The sequence below is a fragment of the Anopheles coustani genome, unplaced genomic scaffold, assembly GCF_943734705.1.
Source record: "Anopheles coustani unplaced genomic scaffold, idAnoCousDA_361_x.2 scaffold_12_ctg1, whole genome shotgun sequence".
Taxonomy (NCBI): domain Eukaryota; kingdom Metazoa; phylum Arthropoda; class Insecta; order Diptera; family Culicidae; genus Anopheles; species Anopheles coustani.
The window spans coordinates 253964-276215 of NW_026525384.1; positions in this window are offsets into that span (position 1 = coordinate 253964).

A 22252-nucleotide genomic window follows, 5' to 3' on the forward strand; every position below is an offset into this window, starting at 1 on the left:
CGTTTGGGAAAGCCGTATGCGGGGGAACGGGAAAAGTTAATAGCATGGAAATGAGTGATGGAGGTGCGAGGAGGTGTGCTATGTGCAAATGAAGAAGGTGCAAAATTAAGAAAAATACATTTAACTTTTTCTACCGACTGGCCAGCCTTGTCTGTTTTCATTTTACCATACCAGGGCCGCAGTGACTTGGTAAGTGGGGAAGGGAGTGGTTTGATGAAAACAAAACAGACTTACGACCACGATGAAACGCATTCGATCGATCGATTTGCTAAGTCATGGATGGTAGCGAGAAAAAATCAATATCTTTGCTTTTAACTTAAAACAAAAAATGACATGATGTAGTATATCGTCGATTTGATACATGCAAAGATGTTAAGTGTTAAGTTAAGTGAAAGTTATTTTGCTTATTTTTTTCCATTTCCCTTAATTTAAATGAAAATACATGTATAAACAACAAACTAAATTAACCCAAATGATGAAAATATGTATCTATGTAACCATGCCTGTAAAATTCACCGATCTTTATTTTCAGGGTAAAGCATTTTAATAAATCTAAAAATTCTTTGCCTACAGAACTCAAAAAACGCAAATGAAAATGTCCCGCCAACAGTTCAACCATAACAATTTCATTTAATGCAATCCGAAGAGGAAAATATAGAAGCGCCAGCTGGCACAGTTGGGAAAAATTTAAATCGTATTCCTACACGCAAGCCAGCGGCGAGTGTAAGATGCTTCCGACGGTTGGGTAAAGTGTTCACTCCATAGCTCCAAGCAAACGGGATGCGCATTGGAAGAAAAGCTATTTATTCATTTATTTGCGCTTTATATGGCACGGCGCGACCCTAGATGGGTCTGGGTGGTCAGATACGGATGTCTGTGTGTTTGCGCGATTCTCATTACTCAATGAGTAAAACGGGAAAGATAAGAAAAGTGCCAGGCGTCTGAAGATGCCAACGCTGGCAGCAATGAAACCAGTGTTGAGGGAGCCTCGGCGTACGAAATGCGACGGAAAAATGAGGGAAGTAAGCATGGCGCTGGCCATCGACCGTCCGCAGAATAATTTTCCTCCTGACGCACCGGAAGACTGCCCGGCTTGGCCAACATAAAAAAGACTGAAATAAAAATTTATTGTACGTTTGAGGGCTCGCGTATGTATTTGCATGTGACACTAGAATGGCGGGAACGATGGGTGGTGCGTTTTTCAAACTTCCCCTACAATTCCCCGGACGAGTTTTCCCTGGCCTTTTAGATATGTGTTTTTCTCATTTCGTATAGCATATACGCTTGGACCAACCGTGATTGCCTCACTCGCATTAAGCTCTTCGCCTTCTCTTGACGCCCTCGTTTGAGATTCTTTCCATTTTCGTCCACGCATTGTTCCCTTCGCATCGTCCCCCGGTATATGTTGGGACAGCGACAGAAAGCGGAGGAAAACACCGTGGAAGAAAATTATTCCTAAGGGGTCCTGTATTATTCTTCTCTGTTTCGCGGGTGTCACGACCATGGTGCGAGACTCATCAGGGGGAAAACTTAGTTCAGCCCAACGCGCCAAGCGCGCTCGGTGAAAAATCTGTCTCCGGCTCCCTGGGCCGGCCCAGGATGGGTGGGCCGGGCCGGGTTGTGTGTGTGCACATATAATTTTAATGAAAAGAGATGGGTGATTATGGTACAATGAAGATGATAGCTCTTGGAGCTGTCCAACGATGCCAGACAGTGTTGGTGAGCTGCGCTTACACTAATGAAACAACCGCCTGGGTATATCTGCGGAATGAAATGTGAATTTACGCCACTATTAAATTTTAAGAAAAAATATGTGGACGTCGCATCGGTGGACGGTGCGGCATGTGTGTCCAGAATTAGACGGGGTAATGTTAAGCAAGATTTATGACTGTTTTACTTTTAGGGTAAATATAGCAGCCATGTTGAACTTTGGGGAGTTGTAAGTCGACTTAATAGCGAAGTATTCTATTAGCAAGAAAAAGACGAACACTTGACAAATTATAACATTTAAAAAACAAAATTTAATCTGTTTGTCTAGGCTACAATGGATAATTATTTGTTATGCTTAAACTATCCAACTATAAAACCAGTCTGCTTAGGATTCGCATACACTTGGCCACATGGCATCCCGCAGTCCGTTCCTCTACTTCTTGAGTAAATGAACTTCTAGCATTTTCTGTTAAAAAATATAAATTCAATGACAGCAAAATATAAATTACATAACAGTGAATAATTAGTTTAGCAGTGTATATTATTGGAAAAACCAGCAACATTTCAAAATTCTAAATTGCTGAAACTAAGAGAATGTTTCGGGAATTGCGCATACCTGACAATTACCTGAAATTACCTGATTTGAAGAAAAGCGCTATCCAACGGATGTATATGTATGCATGTTTTAAGTAAATTAATATGTACTATTTTACTCACAGAGATTTGACTACGTACTTTGGTTATAAATTTTGTAACTTTTATAATTTTTCAGAGTTTGTATGCTATACTATTAGAATAATTAGGAATATGTTTATCATAGAAGCACTTAAGCCAGCTTATGTAAACTTATCTTTTCATTCATCTGAATCCCTTTTCACTAATCGGTGAGAAGAAAGAATTCCGTTGTAGGAGTATCGAAGGAATGAAATAGTTTTTCAAATTCCAACGAAATCATATCAATTTATTCTACTAAATGTATGTTGCAATTCAATACTATAGTCAGAAGCGGATCAATCCATTCGGGAGCTCCAATCGTTTGAATAATCGGGGCTCTCCATTTCCATTGCTCTAATTTTTTCTATACTTATGGAAGAAATTGGACTTATTTTTTATAACAGCTTGCAATCCTTAATACATGTTTTCAGCATATAGTCTCCATTCTTTTCAATAGGAATAAATTCTACACATCTTTCCGTTATTATCCAATACTTCATTACATGTCTTATAGTAAATATTAATACAGACGAAGAATCAAAAATAAATCAATAAATTCACCAACAATATAATGTGATAGATACCTTACATTAGATAAAATAACTTCATTATCTGAATAGAATCTTTCTAAATTAAGCAATCCGAACAAGTTAATAAAATTCCTTTTGTTTTGTTAATTATGCCCTCCAAATCCTAATCCATTCAGACCTATTGAAAACTACTCATTTTAATATTTTTCTGCGATAAATGTCATGTTTTACTTTATTTAAGTAAATACAAATGTAGTTTACAGTTGACAGTTGTTTTTTTTTATGAGTGCAAATAGTTGCCGTTTGATAATTTCATTTTTCAAGGCCAGAGTTTTTGAAATCGCTCTCAATTTATTAAATATTTTTATCAATTTGAACAGCGATGAGGAAAACAATTTAAAAAGGTAACAATGCAGACTTTTGCTGGTGACTAGTGTTAGGTCAAGTAACACTTTTTGATGTGCCGTACTGTGCTGTTCATTTGAGGTAGCACAGTAAAGTGTCATACGATCATACAACATCTCTATTTGTTCAGCAATACCTATTCGATTCAAAATGGTCAATGTGGAATGGTGTATGCAGAGTGTTATAACACTGCGTGCAAAAAAACCACACAAGGATACAAAAGTAACCCAGAATTGAACAATACAAAATTGGAACACAGATTTTAAGGAACAACTTGGATAATTTGGGTTAATATTATGTTTGCTAGATAAGGGTTTTAGCCCTTCACACTTCCATTCAACACTTTAATATACAATATGCAATTCGATCCAGTGTTTAAAATCTGTTCCTAAATCCTGTTCCTTGGAAATCATTAGTTCCACATTATCATCGTTGAAAGCTAATCTATTCAAAATGTATTGCATTTTTATTTCAAGAACATGCGTTATATTTGAATTGCGTTGGGGAATTTATTTTCTTCTTGGATTTGTTCCTATCGCGCATCAATTATAGCCTTTTTCAATATTGCAGTTTTTTATAAAAATAATAATGTAAAGATTATGTGATAAAGATGTTCAAAATTCCAAGGACTGGTTAATACTTTTTATTCCTACACTAGTAGCTGAAGAACCATAAAATGGTTCTTACAATTTGTTGGTATAACGATATGAAACTTTACTGTGGTAACACAATTTTTTTCTGTGTCGTGTGTGGTGCCACACTTTACTGTGCTGGATGTGTTGGGTAGCACAGTAGCACACGACCCAACGCTACTGGTGACCCGTAAATTGAGAGCATTTTAAGTCAAACGAAAATGTTAAATGGAAAGAAGATTAATGAAAACATATTATGCCAAGGCTTTAGGTGAAAATAAACAATGGTTAAGTTAGTTACTTTTGAGGTCTGGGGTTTTCATCACGAGGCCCCCTTAAGCTCAGGGACCCCCGCGGGCGCTCAGTCCATTCATAGGTAGATCCGCCACTGACTATAGTGCATAATTAGTACAGTAGACTGATTGCTCCACATCTGTAATTTCATTTAGAATCCTCTTCGAGTTTGTTTTCCATGGACACTATCTATTCGCTTGACTCGGAAAATCCGGATATCACCTTTGCTCTTGTTAACCGTACATGATATGTCGGCATGATGTGGATCAATAGTTAGTATCACATTTTTATAGCAATTGTTTGAATTGACGATTCTTTTCGTTTGAATTGCTATTCAAATGAAAGCCTATACTCAAATGATCAAAACTTTCCATGTATTGTTTTAAAGGGGTCGGGCCGTACCCAACGTTCTTGTGGACCGCATGTTTGACATCTGTGAACTACATGGTCGACAAATAAATATTCTTCGGATTGCTGAAAAGTAGATTGTAAAAACAGGGGGGAAAATTAGGCTAGCTATGTGAATTATCCAAAATGATTCATCGGACAAACACTCTTTTGCTAGTATCGGCTGCTTGTGGCCTATCATCAATACAATTTTCAAAATTATTTCTGTATTTTTTACAAAAAAAGGGCACCAAACTTCTTCTTTGAGCGTTTGTTTGCCTAATATATAAAATAATTGCATATAACACTTTAGAACCCGCAAAGCAAACACAGACAGCATCAAACAGAAAGCTTCCAGGGACAAAACAAGCTCGCTGCATAGTCTCTATGTATGCCAAAATCCGCACGCAATTTGGCTTCATCTGCAAAAGTCGTAATCGTTGTGCAAATGAATATGCGCACAAAGAAAACCTATCAACCCCTTCATCAACAATGGTGGCAAAAGCCGATCTATAAAATCTTAAAATCTTTGCCAACAACGTTTGGCCCAGACCTCAGCTTTACCTGAATTTGCGGTACCAGTTTCGTCCCCTTATTTCAAGCCAATTTACGTTCCACCTTGCATAAAGTTGCACTTTTCAGTGCCTCTTACCCTCAGGCGCAACTCGTGGGATGAATGCAACCACCGGTGGATTGCAAACGCATCGGCTCGATTCACCCCTCAACGCCAACGACCAGGGTGTTTATGCGGTATTGCATACAGTGTGCGAACTAAAGAGTACTAAAACACCATTAACCGTATTACATTTACTGCTCGACAATGCGAAACAATAGATGAAAGGAACCACCAACACTGTCGATGCAAAACTGCATCCTGCAGGAATTTCCCCTTCTGAGGGAGAATGCAATTGGCGATGCACAGGAGTGCAAAAAGGTTTGCCCTTTGGTTTGCCCTCGTATGAATTGTAGTCGGGCAAACCCTTGAGTCACCGCAAATCCGTCGCTCTATTCTGCGCCTGTCATCGATCCCATTCTTTCCTCTTCGCACTGCAAGGTAAAATAATAATATGATCATCAATATTTTGGCAATCACCAAAAGGAACATCACCCAACCCTAGATGTTTGAATTGGGTCTGCCCTGCAGCTTCTGTTCTCCATCGTCGGTCTTGATGCATTGAAAAGTTGAGAGGATTAACTCACATTAATTGCAAAATTATGCAGCCTGTTGTGCGATTCGGGATGACAAATCGTTTAGCTTCAATATGCAGTATCCGTGTGGATGTGATTTCAATACATGTTAAAAGCGAATAGAACCCGATTTGAAAGGGGGTGCAGTTTTTAACAGCATTGCAGAACAAAAGGTGTTAGCCGAAAATAGCTCCCTGTCAATGCAAAGGATAAGGTTGGCAGATATACCATCGAACCTATTGATAATGACTAGTGAACGGCATGATTCTTTTTAAGTGGGCATAGGTATGTAAAATAAAACCAATTTCTATACCAACTTTGACAAATCGGGCAACTTCAGTCATTGATGATACTTTTTTACCCATACATGCTCATTCCGTCTTCTTCAATGGATTTATGTAAAGTATACATTTTATATTTGTTCGTAAAACATAATAATATTCGAAAAATAAACGGTATTCAAAGAAAAGTTTTATGCAATATTTTAAATATCAGTGTATTATCGAAGCCATACTATGATTGAAATAATAATTGTAACAAGAATATATAAAATCTAAACCTAGAAACGACCAGCACGCCATCAGCTGCTTTGTCGGATGCAAAACTGGCATTGCATTGTGTGTAACTTCAATCCATCGCATAACCAATGTTTTTGTATGACGACCCTTACATTGAGCTTATACCGTACCTAACGTTTCTGAACGGCTGCACTTTTACCTCGCTTTGTGATCCCTGATGTATTTTACCATGCCGTGTCCCAGCATCCGTCGTATGTTGCAAACATATGTAAATTAGGAGCCGGGTTTTAATGCACCCAGGACCACAGGATTTTTTTCCCCAAATGTGCTCTCCCTTCATGTCAACCAGATGAACGTTGGAACGTTGGAACGTAGGATTCAAGTTTCATCTGGAGGATAGAAAACAAAACGAACACATACGCATCGAACGTAAAAAATGATCTAGTCTGACAACAATGGTATCGATAATTATTTCTATTTTATGTAAATCCCCGGTGGTAACGGATTTGACCCGTGTCGCTGGAGTTTTTAGCTGCTATACAGCATAGGCGGTTCAATCGTTCCGTTTTCCATCAAATTGGCATCCAATGTGGCTATGCGATAAAACTAAAACATAATAATATTTTAAACTTTACTGTGCACTGCAATAAGGGGAAAGGAAGGGAAGATTAGTATTATTTTATTTTATTATAGTATTATTTTATTTTAAACAATTTGACTTTTAGTGGAAGGTACCGAATTTGAGTTTTAATAATCAGCGCCACGTATTTACAAACTTTAACGTGAGAGAAAGACTGATTTGAAAGCAGAAACAACAGTGGAGTGTTAATTATTTTTGTAATCATCATCATATTATTTTTTGTAATATATATTACATAAAAAATAATATGGAGGTATATATTCAATCTTTAAAACTTAGAATTTTATTAAACTTTTTTATTCCGAAACCTGCAGTCAAATTCAGTTCAGTATTTTTTCTGGTTCATTGTTTTGGTCTAGTTTTACACCTGTATTATTTATGAAATTGAGAAGAAGTGGAATTCTCAAGAGGAATCCACAGAAAAGATACTTTTTTGAAGTTAAATAAAACAAAGAATACCTGCTCATGTTGAAAAAATTACGGGAAACATTATTTCCATTGCAATCATCTTCATCACCATCTCTAAAAGTATATGAAGCAGCAGCACACAAAATTAATTCAAGCATGCACATTTTTTCGCTCCGATTTCCATACGGTTTTAATTTAATCAGTTACATTTTTACTGATGTTTGCCTCAAGAGTAGAATTCATTCCATCGGAAAATTTCATTTTGCGGAAGTTCTTTTACTGCGATTTATACATTTACATTTTGCTAGGGAATAATTGAGTAAAAAATGTCATAAAAAAGCGGTATTTGTCTATGGATTTTCTACAGCTTTTGGGTGGTCGTCATAGCATGATACCTGTCCGTTTCATAAAAAACTCAACAACCGTGCAAATATTGCAGAAATTGTATAAATGATTGCAATCTCATGCTAAAATAATATGAAATAATATGAAATGAAGTCCAAGTAAATTTTCGTGTGTTATTTACATAAAACGATAAAAAACCAATAAATGAATATTGAATATCATTTTCAAGAATGTACCGTTAAAAAAACGATAGCTTAACGAAATAATTTCTTTATGATTTGGTTCTTATGAAGAAAAACTTTCTCAGTTTCATTGGCCGTGCAATGATTGGTAACGTTCTAAGACAATGATGGGTATCGTACGTTTGAATAATTGAATTTAGATGCAACTGTGAAATTGGAATCAATGATGCCAAGGTTTTGAGAATAATAAGATGAATACGAAAATTAAAAAAAAATCGTTTACGTCATCGTTTTTCTGCATGCAAAACACAACGTGAGACATACAAAGTAACAAAGCCAATTTCACAGGATGAAAAAATACGACCAGGATATTTATATAGCACAGTTTCTGTGTATGGTTAGAATTCATCGTGGAAGAGCGTTGCATTTGTTTGCTTCGCTTTTCTAAGTAACTTTTTGGTCTCGGTGCTTTTCCCTCTTTCCATTCCATTTTTTTAAACAGAATGCATTACTTCTTTAACCCTAATCGTATGTTTATCCTTGATAAGTTCTCATGAATTTCTACAGATGGCAGTAACGTGCAAGGTATCGAACGACTTTTGCGGTTGATGTCCCGGCTATCAAAGGAAAGGTGTGGAACTGAAGACAATACACATTCAAATATAAACCAAATATGCTATTATCAATTTAGCTTCCTTATTGCTAGTGACTTACACTATTCTGTTAAGTTAAAATAACTGTTCTTTGTCGGGAACATAACTATCGATAGCCTGCAGCACAGAAAGCAATAAATATCGATAAAAAGGAACCGATTTACGAAAACGTAGTGAACACTCTATTTTGCAATATTGGACACGCTTTTAGACATATATTTTATGCATATTGTGAATTGCTCGTTATTTATTAAATAACCAACTCAAATGGTGTTAATACTAGAGGGCAAACATTCTATGTAACTCCTTTGTGGTTATTGACTGGATTCGTGTACAAAAAAAAAAATTAAGCGATCTATATGGGTTTTCTTTTCATTTTTTTCTTCCGTTGGCGTCAGGTCACGAAAATAGAAAGAAGCAGTGAAGAGTGGACACAAGTAGAGAACGTGCGTTCGTAAGAACGTGCACGCAACCGTTCATCAACGCAATGAAACACTGGTTTCCCTCAAAAGAGCTTGCCTAGCTGTACCTCGAACAAACAGTTCAGACAGTGGGAATGAAATTAAGCAATATGTGTAGGCCTATATATGGGTTACCTAGTGCGTCTTTTCTTTCAACGGTAGCCAAGGATATAAAAACAGTCAGCACAGCGAACTGGAAGGAGTGTGTCCACAACCGAATCTCTCATGGTGCTGCGAACATGTCTTAAAAAACGATCAAAACATACTATACGCTTTTTAGACGCATGAGTCTTGCGTATGACTTTTGTTTTGTTTGTGAAGGGTTTAAATATATGTCATTTACATTTTGGCTTCTGTTTTCTGGTAACCAGCGCGAAGGGCACGCGACGAATTAGGACGGATGCAAGGGACAAGAAGGAAGCTGCAATATGTTTAGCAGATGCAGAGCTTTGAATGAAGAAATATCAGATTTATTATCATATATTAGTCTATCAAATAAGTATTGAAAGTAGTTATATGTTTGGAAGTTATACTAGCAGTTGAAGATTACATTACCAACCATACACGAATATTCCTGAATAAAGTAATGATTGCAAAAGTACATTGGTTGATAAATTTTTTTGCCACTTAAACGAATTAGGGATATGCCGGGAGAGCATGGTATAGACGCATCAAATATTTGCTAATATTATTAACCATTCTTTCTCGTGCATTCGCAAACCGAGCATTTGTATGTAAAAAAAATACCACACCCGGATTTTGCAAGCAGCCTGAAAAAACGTTTTATATTCAACTAACTGATTAACCCGATTTCATCCGGGTAGAAATAAATTCCAGACGAAAGTTTTGTGTGTGAAAGAGTTTTTTCATTCAAGATCTTGAATTTTACAATCTTAAGTTTTTCGGTAAAAGAGTAAATGAGGCCCCGGCCGCCATGTTTTCGATCGTGGCTACACCTCTTGTTGACGTTTAAACTGAATGTATGCAATTGGTGATACATTAATTCGTTAAATTCAACCTACGAGTATTTGAACCGTAGTTTGTACCGTTAATTTCGGCTACGCAATCAACCTAGGGTTGCGGTATGAGGGGGGCCCACGGGCCCCCCTTATTTCCCAAAACTATAACAAACTATCTTTTTCGGTAGACCTAGCGCAGTCCGCTCGCTGCGCTCGCTGCGGGCGCGCCGCCGTTTCCAAATCATTTCTGCGGCTAAACTCATTGTTTCATGCTGTCCATCATGTGTGGTATAGTTTACTTACTAGTAACTTAACATGTAAAAGTATATTGACCCGCATTCAACCTTCACTGCGTGATTAGTTTAAACCGTTATGGTCTTTTAAGCGAACCGTTAGCGTTCAAAAATTCGAAACGAATGCATGTGTCGCGCTTTGCATAGCTTCAGGCGCTTAATGTGAACCAGTAGGAAGAGGAGAATCTAGCCCGGGGCCTCATTTACTCTTTTACCAGTTTTTCTATTTGCTGAAAATTCTATTTTTTAGTATAACCTTTAGCCGACGAAACCATGTTAAAATACATTTTGAATTCATTATCTAACTGTGCTTAGTGAAACCATTTAAAACTAACCAATTGAAGCAAGTATGAGAAAATCTGTGCTTAAACCTCAGTTGGACCAGGACAACATATAATCGACGTCCGGCAAGAAACGGAAAGCCAATCCACGAAGTAAAGTAAATTATGAGAGTAGCAGAATTTATGTTTTTTTGTTTTTAACCACGATTTAAGGTTTCATTAAATTATTTCGCTTGATCGTTTGGAAATAAGGTTTTGTGAAAGTTTGCGGGAGAGGTAACAAAGGGTGATCATATCTACAAAATTAAATTCTACAACAAAATTGACTACCCTTAAGTCTAGTTTGGTGCACACCAGACCAAAACATTTTGCGTAATACAGTTGTATGTATGTCATCAGAATTAGCGTGTTTTGAGTCAAGACTACATTATTTAGTTGTAGAAAAGGAAAAGAAGGAGAAAACAAAAGGGATTGCATATTGGGACTGAGGCCATCCGTCGTAAGGTAGCATCTTATGTATTTACATAATTTCTATTGTTCTGGTGATAGAAAGATATAGGCAGGAAGGATGCATAGGAATGTCGGACATTTCACACTTGAAAAAATGCCTTTCTTATAATTATGTTTGGTGTAAATTGATTAGACCGATTTTGTTCGATTGAGAATATTTGCTACGTAGGAGAGATGAGATTGAGCACACAAACTGTGACCATTCGATTTAGTGACCCCAAATTGTTCGATAATGATACCCATATTGCATTATAACCATTGTTGAGCCAGGGGGTATGGTAGCCCCTCTTACCCCTTCTCCTAGAGAGATGAAATTTTATTACATGATGGCTACATATTTAAATAGTATGTGTACCAAATTTTGTAAAACCACATTCTATAATTATTGAATTATTATTATTTTTCAACATTTTAAAGGATAGGTGTTCGGAAAGGGGAAGGGAAGAAGGACATTCGAAAGAATAAAAAATTAACAACATTCCAGTCAAGTTTGGTAAAGATTGACTTAGTAAATTTTGCGTAGCATACATATGATTAGAGTGAACGCTTTTTTTGTTTAGTTTTTGTTTGCTATTTTTTTTACTAAAGAGGAGGAGGATAAAGGAAGTTTGGGCTCAGATGAACATTAAGAGTGGGGCCATTCGATTTAGAGACCACAAATACCTCGAAATTGATACCCATATTGCATTTTTACCATTTTTGAGGTATGGGATAGTGGGAGAGCCCTTCTTCCCCTTCCCCTAGACGGATGAAATTTTAACCCATGATATGTCCCTATGTAAGGAGTATTTGTACCAATTTTTATGAAAATTCGTTCAATAATTGTTGAACTATCATTATTTTTCATTAATTGTAGAGGGTAGGTGTTGGGGAGGGGTAGGGAGGATTAGAGATATCAACAAACGAAGTTCAGATCATTCAACCCTGGAAAATTAGCTACCTTCCTGCCAAGTTTGGTGTAAATCGGCCCGGTAGATTTTGCGTGATGCGGTCACATACATATATATATATATATATATATACAGACAAAAGTGACTTTTATATATTAGAAAGATTGGATCGTTGGAGTATCGCTAACGGTATTCTGTTGATATAATGACGTCAAATGATTTTTCATGATGATTGTCGGAAAAGGTAAGTAAGATTACCAACGGGATTGTTCTCATTTTTATGTTCTGTGTTGTTATTGCAATCTTGATCGCCGATCCTAACTCGTAAGTAAATGGATGTATTTGTAACAAACACAATTTTTTGTTTTCTGAGTAGGAAATGATAACGTTTATGGCCAGCGAAAGAAACGCATTAATCAGTGGCGTCTCGTGAGAAAATGAGATGGTTGTGCACCTTTAAAAAAAAAGTAATACCTTCTTAGGTAAATCATAAAACGTGGTTTATTAGAACCAGAACGACACGACACACGACGACGAATTTGATCAGGAATAGAGTGGAAAAATAGTTTGAGGAACCGTGAATGGTCTATTTAGTTCTGCAATGTTTAATTGCTACTAAATGAATCTACCTGAAAAACGAATTTAACAACTCATCTACGATGTCCTGCTCAATGTCGATGCACAAATTAACTGGTAATTTCACGCTAAATAGACCAATTGCAAGAAAAATCTTTCGAATGAAAGTGTGTGCACCAGCAATATTACCCAGTCCAGCGTGCCTGCTTAGACATTTTTTAATTAGCTTTAAATTGTTGTCTACATTTGCGTTTTTGTTTCTTCGATTTTATTCCAAAGTTATATTTTCTTCAAAATTTACTTCACGAACGTCAATATCTACTCGATAAATATATCCGCGGTTAGTCAATGTCTGTGAATCAAATTCTTATTTGGCAAGTCAGACTCACCTCGGGTCCGGCCTAGGTACAATCTAATGTGCACAAGAAAGGCACCTATTCGTTGACAATTTCACTTGGACGCATTCAACACATGCACGAGAGAACTAATGTGTACATATACGATTGACTAGTGCACTGGCAGAAGTGCCCGTAAACATAACTGATCGACTTTCCAGCTGGATTTTGACTCTTGCTAATAAGACAACTAGCGCTTCTTCACCGTTCGTAATGAGAAATGTATTATAAAACTATGGATAAGAGAACTGTTCTTATTTGATTAAAGATGCTCGTTTGTGGCAGTGGTGCTCCAGCAGAAGTGCCCAGCGCAGCGTTGCAAAGCGTTAAGTAGATTTTGAACGCAACTGTTGTGGGAGGAAATTACAATACACTAACTAAACAAATAATTTTGTGATTCTCTTCAAAAATTCATGACTGTGCAGTGCACAGGTTGCTCAGGTGGACGAGACGCCACTGGCATTAATATTAAAAATGAATAATCTGTGGCTGCAGACATAATAACTTGCAGTTACAGTCGTTGGCAGCATTTACCATACCACATTTCTTACCTACGATAAAAAACTATATATCTTCACGTATTCTTACCAGAATCAAGCATATCTTTATTGATTGGAGCGGTTGATTTGTTCGATGGCAATCTCACTTAAACAAAGAAAGAAAAAGAAAAGCTTTTCACTTCCGATACTTCCATTTATTTGTCGGAAATTTTGCAAAGAAAATAAAATCAGCCGACATTTCATGCGTGTTATGAAGTATTAGGAGGGATGAAGCATGGTTTCGAAATGCTGCGAAATTAGTTGGGGCTGCAAATAAATTTCAATCATTTTTTAATTTCACAAATGGCCAATGGTAGTAGAATCGGAAAAATTTTTTAGCACCGCGAACATTACAGGATACATTGTGCATGATTTAGAGGGCTTGCAACAACTAGCATTTATACAATGATTGACTCACACAAAATAAATTTCCTGTCGGCAAAGTAGCAACTCTCATGAGACTTGCAAGTCAGTGATTTCAATCTTACAATTATAGAAATGTTTGTTCCCATTTGTCGTGATAAATGCAAAAATTAAATGTTAGTTAATCAAAGATTTTCATTGAAAATTTGACCCGATAGGATTGGACCTGAGTGAATGCATCATTGTAATATTCTCATACTTCAGTATGTAGGGGTACATACTAAAAATTGAAACGACTAGTAGCACTCAAGGCAGGAAAAGTGCGGTGGGATGTTCTTTTATAGACGATCCATATAGTCACGGACATTTATTCTAAATCAGCTGACTCCTAGAGGGCAAAAGTGTAAGTGTGTCCACTATAACACACGAGGTGCAACCTATAACCCGATAAAACAAAAGTATGCTAACATACCATACCGTACCAGCACGGCTATTTTGACTAACCACATCAACTTTCAAGATGAGTATAATCACATTTGCATAAGGCTTACAGAATGGAGTACGAACGGACCTTCACGGAGAACACTTACTATAAATATGTAAAAGGGATAAATCTTTTGTACGATTTGTTTTCTTCGTCAAAGAATGTTTGCATTTGGTTGATTGTGATTTAGCTTCATTTGTCGATGACGTTGTTGGTAAATTCGTAACTGTTTTACTATCTTCTTGTGTCGGTATCTGACAAACAAGAATGATATGAAGTCACTGTTTGTTAGTTTATATTACTTTCGAGTAAACTTTTTTAGTATAGACTTACTTAGGTTTACTTTTATTTTCTAAGTCACACATGCTCAACCAGCTTCTCATTAAAAGAAATTCGGCTTCCAACAGAAATGAACCCCACACGCCAATAAACGTGCCAACAAAGCCATAAAGGTGGTTGGCTATGTGAAAATTTATAGGTTCTGAATATATTTCCAACACTACCACCCCACCCCCACTAGTGTCCACTGAAATGCCATGCAGGGAAACAATACGAATGCCGTGCTTATGGCCATTTGCTAGTCTTGACCTGTCGAGGCCACATTTAACCGAAGGGGGTCACCTAGCTTGTCAGAAAAGGTTACCACGTATGGTCAAGTCCTTGTTCGGCTACAGCACTAAACATGGCCCTTTCGCCCCTACTGCATTAGAATGTTTTCGTATTCTTTCGTTGGTTATCCAGTACCGAATGTTCAATCTTGACCGCCAGGGATTGAAAATTCGATGAAATATTCGTTAATGATTTAAAAAAGTTCCTTGTAGACAATGTCTTCATGCGATGATATCTATATACTAAGGTTTAACGAGATTGCATCTATTTAGAAGCCTATTTCTTGTATGCTAGAAAAATATGTTTTGAGTATGTGTATTGAATATTCCAGATATTTTAAAAATAGCAGCTATCATTGAACTGTCTAAAACAGCTGTTTACACTTGCATTGCATTTGCCTAGCACATTCTTGATGGAATTGACTATACGCATCATCAATTAGATTGAATTAGACGAGACTTTTCAAATTACATATTACACTATTTTATTTTTAAATCTCCTATGTTGCGTTGGTCGCTAGTTGCTCAAAAACTGTGTTTGTTTTTGGAAACTACCTTGAGTCATTTACTTTTTCTCGTTATCGTGGATGAATGCCGTAGTTTGGAAAGGAACCAAAAAGGAAACCCAATAAATTTTGTTAACTACAAGTCTGAATCATGCTTTGTCAAAATTGATCGGGAATTGAAATCATGAGTTTTGAGGAGATTTTAAAGCATCTAAAATGTAAGTGACCTATCAATTTACTAGGTTTCTTGTAATTCTGGTTATCATTTGGTTTTATCTGTTGTACATCTAATAAATTCGCGAAGAAATCAAACTGGGGTTAAACAGAAATACTGTTGAGTTGATGTGATGTATTTTCAGTATTCTTCCATTCTAGTTACTTCAATGGTCATGCCGTCAATTAACTATCAAGCAACGTATCAACAAAATAAATGAACACATAAGTAAAAAAGACAAACTTCCAAGAAACAAAGCAGGACTCGCAAACTCAGCTTACTTTATAATAAGATTCTGAATTTTCACTCCATTTTTTTTTATCAAAACCAAGTAAAAACTGTATGTGTGGATCAAGTGCGCAACCAGTAATAAAGAAACACGAAGAAAAACAATCTTCAAAGAGAATAACGAAGCAAAAACGGGTGTAATAGCCGTCGTAAACTATACTGAAGGGATAAAGAAACACACTGATATCAGTTGGATTGTCTGCGGGTAAATACAATGGCTCAAGCATTGGCTTGATGTGGAATCACTATGAAATAAATATATATTCACTTGACATCTGAATACATTTTCACATATTCGCTTAACAGCGCTCGTTAAAATACAGAGTGTCTTTGTTTCTGCAAAACTAAAACTGCACCAATTTTACTTGTAGTTATAGTTGTTCTGTTCTGTTTCACTACAGTAACCGTTTCTGCTTTTACTCTGTCCCACGTTTATTTGCAGTGTCTCAATATTCTTGATTTGAATCGTTTTTTTTTATGTTTGTATCCTAATCATATGTGTGCAACACAAGGGTTTCAGAAAACAAGAATTTTTATATGAATGAGTACAGATTAGCCATTAAAACGTTCAGAACTTGGACTAACATATCATAACATAACTCTTGAAATTCAATCATAGTTAAATCAACTTCGCCAGTTATATATTTATATATATATACATATATATATTTTTGTGCTAGACTATCTATTTAGTATGATTATTTTGGCGTAGCTTTTAAACACCCCTTCGATCCAAAGCGAATGCTAAAAATTATTCCTTCCTTTAACGAATTTAACAGGTCTCCGAATATATTTTAAAGCATTGCTGCACAAAAACAAGTCTTTACATATGGCAGTAAAGGAGCATCGGAGAACAACTGACTGTTACAGGTGTGAAACAGTAGAAACAGGACATTTGATTAATCTTTTATTCCTTGCCGTACCATCGTGGTTTTTCGACGCAGTAGCTACAAAGTGTCACTTGATGTTTCACATGAACATAACCGATGATCAGCTGATGGCTTGGTGCCTACAAAAGATTGATACATATTTCCAGCGCTCCGTGATCACCTTCTGGGTCGAACATTCTAAATGCTCTTTTTGTGTAGTACAAGCCAACAAATTCATTCCAGCGATGATTAAACAGACCGCGCAACCTTCGGAAAACGGGTAGAAAAAGTAAATGCTAATCTTTGAGTTAATCTCTTCATTCACAGCATGCTGACGGCCTGAAAGAAAGGAATTGAAAATATACCTCAATTATACGCTGCTAATGTAATTGCTGTCGGCTTCAATAAAGCTTTGCTTGTCGTATTTTAAATTGTTCTCTGCTTCTAATTTTTTCCCTCGTATAAGGTTGTTTGTTTGAAAAAACTAAACATAATCATGAACCTCTTCTTCTTCATTGTTTTCTTTACTTTCATAAACACCAAGTCCTAGGTCATGCATATCCCAGATAATATCCACACTTATGTAGATAATTGATAGTTAACCAGCTCGTGTGAATTTCGTCGCGAATCGTACCCACGCCAGGAGCTACCATATGATTTTTGTTATGATTAAAGATATATTATAGAATTTATATAATATGTAACATGGGGTTCATTCCAGTCAAATGTATACGTAGTTATAATCGTTTAAGAAATTTTCATTGAAATTATGCGTAACAAATGTGTTTGAAAAGCAAAATAATACGTGATTGTAATAAAAAAATCCGATTGATTTGAAGCTGCATGACTGAATTATATTTTAGATTTCTGCCTGCTCTACTCGACTATCCCGGAGCGTTTTCTTGAAACAAAACAACCACCATCCACCGATGAGCAAATATCCTACTGACACTCGTAGAATCGCTAATTTGTATCAACATTTCACCACCCAATCGATACAAATGAGATTCAATAAATATTCCGGATTTGCACCGAAGGAGACGACCCAATGTCTTGTCGGTGTGGATCTGTTTTACATGCACAATTTGTAGCTTAGGCATGGTTGTTCTGCAGATCCCGTTTCTTGCTTGGGCGGCTGGAAAACAAAAGTAACACGAAGCAGAAACGATGCTAATCGGGAGGCAAATCAATAAAGTGCAGATCCTCACAACATGCAGTCATCATACGGGTACAGTCGGCACGAGGAAACAAATGTACACAGATGCGTGTTAGCCGTTGCATGCGGTGAGATTCTGTTGCAAGGACTCCATGCTGAATGGAAGGTTTCATTTGCAGCAGATTTCTTTATACCGCACTTATGACAAATTAAACGCATGGAGTTTTCCAGCGTTGATAAATTACGTAAATTAATAAGTACAAGATTCATATATTCATACACGAAAACAAATCGTACCACGGTGCAACCTCACTGTAATACAACCAGGGACAACACTGTGGCGCGAGGATTGTTTCACTCACTGTCGCCTGTTATTCGTGCGGGAGTTCTGCACGGGAGTTGGAAGCCGACAACCCACGACGATTAACGGAACGATTTGCGCAAACATGTTCTGCATTCATCAACAGCCACGATGCATAATGAGAAAGGGACTTGTAAAAAAATGGGCACACACACACACATACATATATAAACACACATAAACAATATTATTGTATAGCAAGGGATTTCGCTTATGCAGAGATTTTTGTTTTTTATGTATCAATTTCCTTTTGAAACAAAAAATGGGTATTATGAAATAAGTAAAGTCATGTTTCTAAATTTTACCTAAACATTTAAACTAATATATGCACAAACTCACTTTCTCTAAACAAAAAGGCGTATAAAAAAAAAAAAAAATTTCATGCAATTCCAAATCCAAAGCTATGTTTGAATGAAAAATTTCAGATTTCTCTGTTCGATCAGTTCAAGGAAGCAAATCACCACCTCTAGAATGGTTATGAGCGGTCATTTTAACCGCTCCTTTCAACACGCTATAACTGGGCCATTTTTGAAGATTTTTGAAATTTATGAACGACTGGTTTTTAGTATTTTTCTTGAATATCTATTGGTCTTGATTTTTTATGCATTTCTTCATCATCCCGCTAGCTCTAGCTTCGCTCTGCTATCAAAGAATGTCTATGAACTATGGTAATGCCTTTTGAACAGCACTCTTTTAACTATTTATACAGCCATATTCTTTTTAATTCTTCAATCAAATTCAAAATTCAAGGTCATCAATATAAAAGTGAATAAACACCATATGGGAGCAAATCGTCAATAAGTTTTCCCCAAACGAGCTCTCTCTTTTAACGTATCAGAAAGAGGAAAGCAAATAATATAAATATAAAATAGTCAGCTTGTCTGAAACACTATTGTAGCCTTGCTTTGTGACAACGAACATACCGTGAAGGTTTTCTTAGCCGAAAACACAACCAAAAATGGACCAAGGAGTCGTTACCAAATTCAACCTTTCAACAAAAAGGTCTGTGGAGTGAAATTCTTATATATGTTCTATGATCATCCACAATCCAGGCAAGTGTATGCGAGAAGCTATGCAGACATGGCTAAAGGCTTTTAGTTGATACAGAGTAACATTTGAATTCATGCATCAACTACCTTCAATATGTTAAAGTGTATGATCATCGACACTTTCAGGTATTTCATTGCTAATTTAATATTTAATATAAAGTTTCAATTTTATATAATCGTATCGTATGGAGGTAGTTAATGAATTAGAATTATGTTAACACAGACGCATTTACGAATTCAACATTTTGCTGGATTGTGGGTGTATTTTTATGTGTGTGCTTTTAAACAGTGTGAACAGTCTTAAGTATCATTTCAAATTTAGCAGGGACAATAATGTAAAACTTTATTAAATAAATAGGAATGACGGAAATAAATAATGAAATCATTTTACATCCACAATCTCCACAAAAAATACACCTACATTTGACTAACGCCAAAACCAGATTGCTTCCTTTCGTGGCTATGTTGCGGGTTTTACGTTTTCCGTACGACGTGTGAGTATTTTTCTTTAAAAGCGAGTTTTGTTTAGCATCGTGCCAATGATTGCACACGTGGAAAAGAAAAAGCGTATCCTCCCACTCTACGTCTGCAAGTGTGTTCTTTATTTCCTTTTCATTTTTTAATGACTGTCGCACAGTTCGGCTATGGTTAATGACGATGGCAAAACACCGAGACTGTTTGATAGCGCAACGACAGTGCTGACGAGCAACGAGACTAGACGCCGAGTGTGATACGAGGGGTTTCTTTTTTGGAAAATTTGAAGCTCCTTTTGAATACCCGAAACGGCTTGATATTAGAGCCAAGAGGGAGAAGGAACTGCCGTAGCTCAGTGCAATGAATCTCTAGCAAGGTACTTAAATTCATCAAATATTTATTCTCATTCTCACATACGTTGTCACAGTTTTGCGGTGAGATGCAGCAGAATGGGATTTGGGGAAATTGGGGCACAGAAGACAGATCTCTGGCCATTCCACTACGTGAATGAAACTGGCAACGAAGATCCAAGCTTCGGCTCCGTTTTTCTGCTCCACACTCACCCATTTCCCAACCATCCGCTCATTTCTGAAAACGGATGCGTGCTGAGCGGGTATTTAGCAATTTAGCATAGGATTGAATATTTAATGCATTCCCACACCGGTTTTGACTTTTCTTTAAATTCAACCCTTAAAATAATACCTCAGCCGCTTGTTACATATCACGTGTAAGGTAATGACGACACAGTGAAGTCGTATGTGAGGGATATTTGAGGGAAGTGCAATATATGTAGACACCATGTGAACTGCAGACCAAGGATGGTTGCTGACGAAATAAGTCTGTTCTTAAAAAAATGTGACTTTGAAATTGTAACAGATACCGCTTAGACGAATGTTTAATGTTGATGCTCGACTTGCACGAAAATAGGGTAATGAATATGTGCCAAGGTGCAAGTTAAAGCGTACATTCAAGCCCGATAACCGACATGGTATCCTTTCTGTCTTTGGGTCGTGATATACCAGGGTGAGCTGAAATATGGATATTATTGGGCTTTAATAAAAAAATATTATAGATTGTGTCAAAAAATTAGATTGCGTTAATGATTTTATAAACTGTGTAAAATTGCTGACGAAATATGATCATATAAAACCAAACGTTTTTAACCGAGTAAATCCTTGAATTTCTGTGCAGATGTGAAATTGTAACTTAAAGACCCATCGTAAGAAAACTGCGGGCCCTCATGAAAGATAAACGGGTTTCTTTAATGTTTTTGCATTGATGGTTACAAGCCCCGCTAAAACACAGAAAACAAATGAAAGATAATAAATTAATGTTGTACAGACAACTATCACATGATCATTCAACGATTGGCATTAGTGAAGAACCACACCAACGAAGAAGCAACAGTAGCAGTGTGCTGCAATTAATTTTATTTTTTTCGATCTTATCGGGGCATGTTTATCTTTAGCTGTTTTAATACTCTACACCCGGGCGGGCAACAGCATTACATCCCGAATTGCTCCATTATTGAAAGCTGCTTTTGCATATGCATTGCCAGCCGGTTGCTTTGAAGCTGGCGACATCCGTTCAAGACAGAAGCAAAATATCGGAATATGGTAAGAATATTTAGGTAGTCGGGCGGCAAATGATCACCATCAAGGGGCCTAGATCAGAGGCGAAGTTGTGTAACGTATTAACGTCATCATGATGTCTGTTTGATTGGAAAAGTAGCATCAACGTACCGTAGGGCAAAACTTGTTGGCAGGTCCTACCTGGACCCTAGGCATGCTTCTACTTTGGTACTGCACACGAGCACGACAATCTGGCTCGATCTTACATAGCATATACAAGCGAGTGGGCGAACTAGATTTCTACATTTGGCCCTCCCTAAAACATGGACAGCTTAAAGCTTTCTGTGTGATGGTCGCGTTTCTATGCCCATTTTGTAACTATCATCTCGAATGTTTTCAGCTTTAATATATCCAAATGTGTCATAACTATCCATCATCACGACGTTGCCATCCAAAATATTCTGGATGTATCTTGTCTATTCAACTCGACGGTATGGAACCACTGAGCACTTAAGTGAATCCAAATTCCAACTGCACAGATCACGAAAAGACACACAACCCAAGTGGGAACTGCGAGCAGATAAGATGCTCATTTGTTAATGATATTCGATTGTCTCTTTTAGCACCTTTATTAATCATCACCGTGTTGGAAACTGGCTTCTGGAAGCATAGTTTTTTCCTCTCTTACCCTTTTCATTTCATATTATTCTTTATCTTTGTTTCTCTTTTCATCTTTTCCTCTATTTCCTCATTTATTCCTTTGTAGCTCTCTCTCTCCCTCTGTCTCTCCATTTGACTG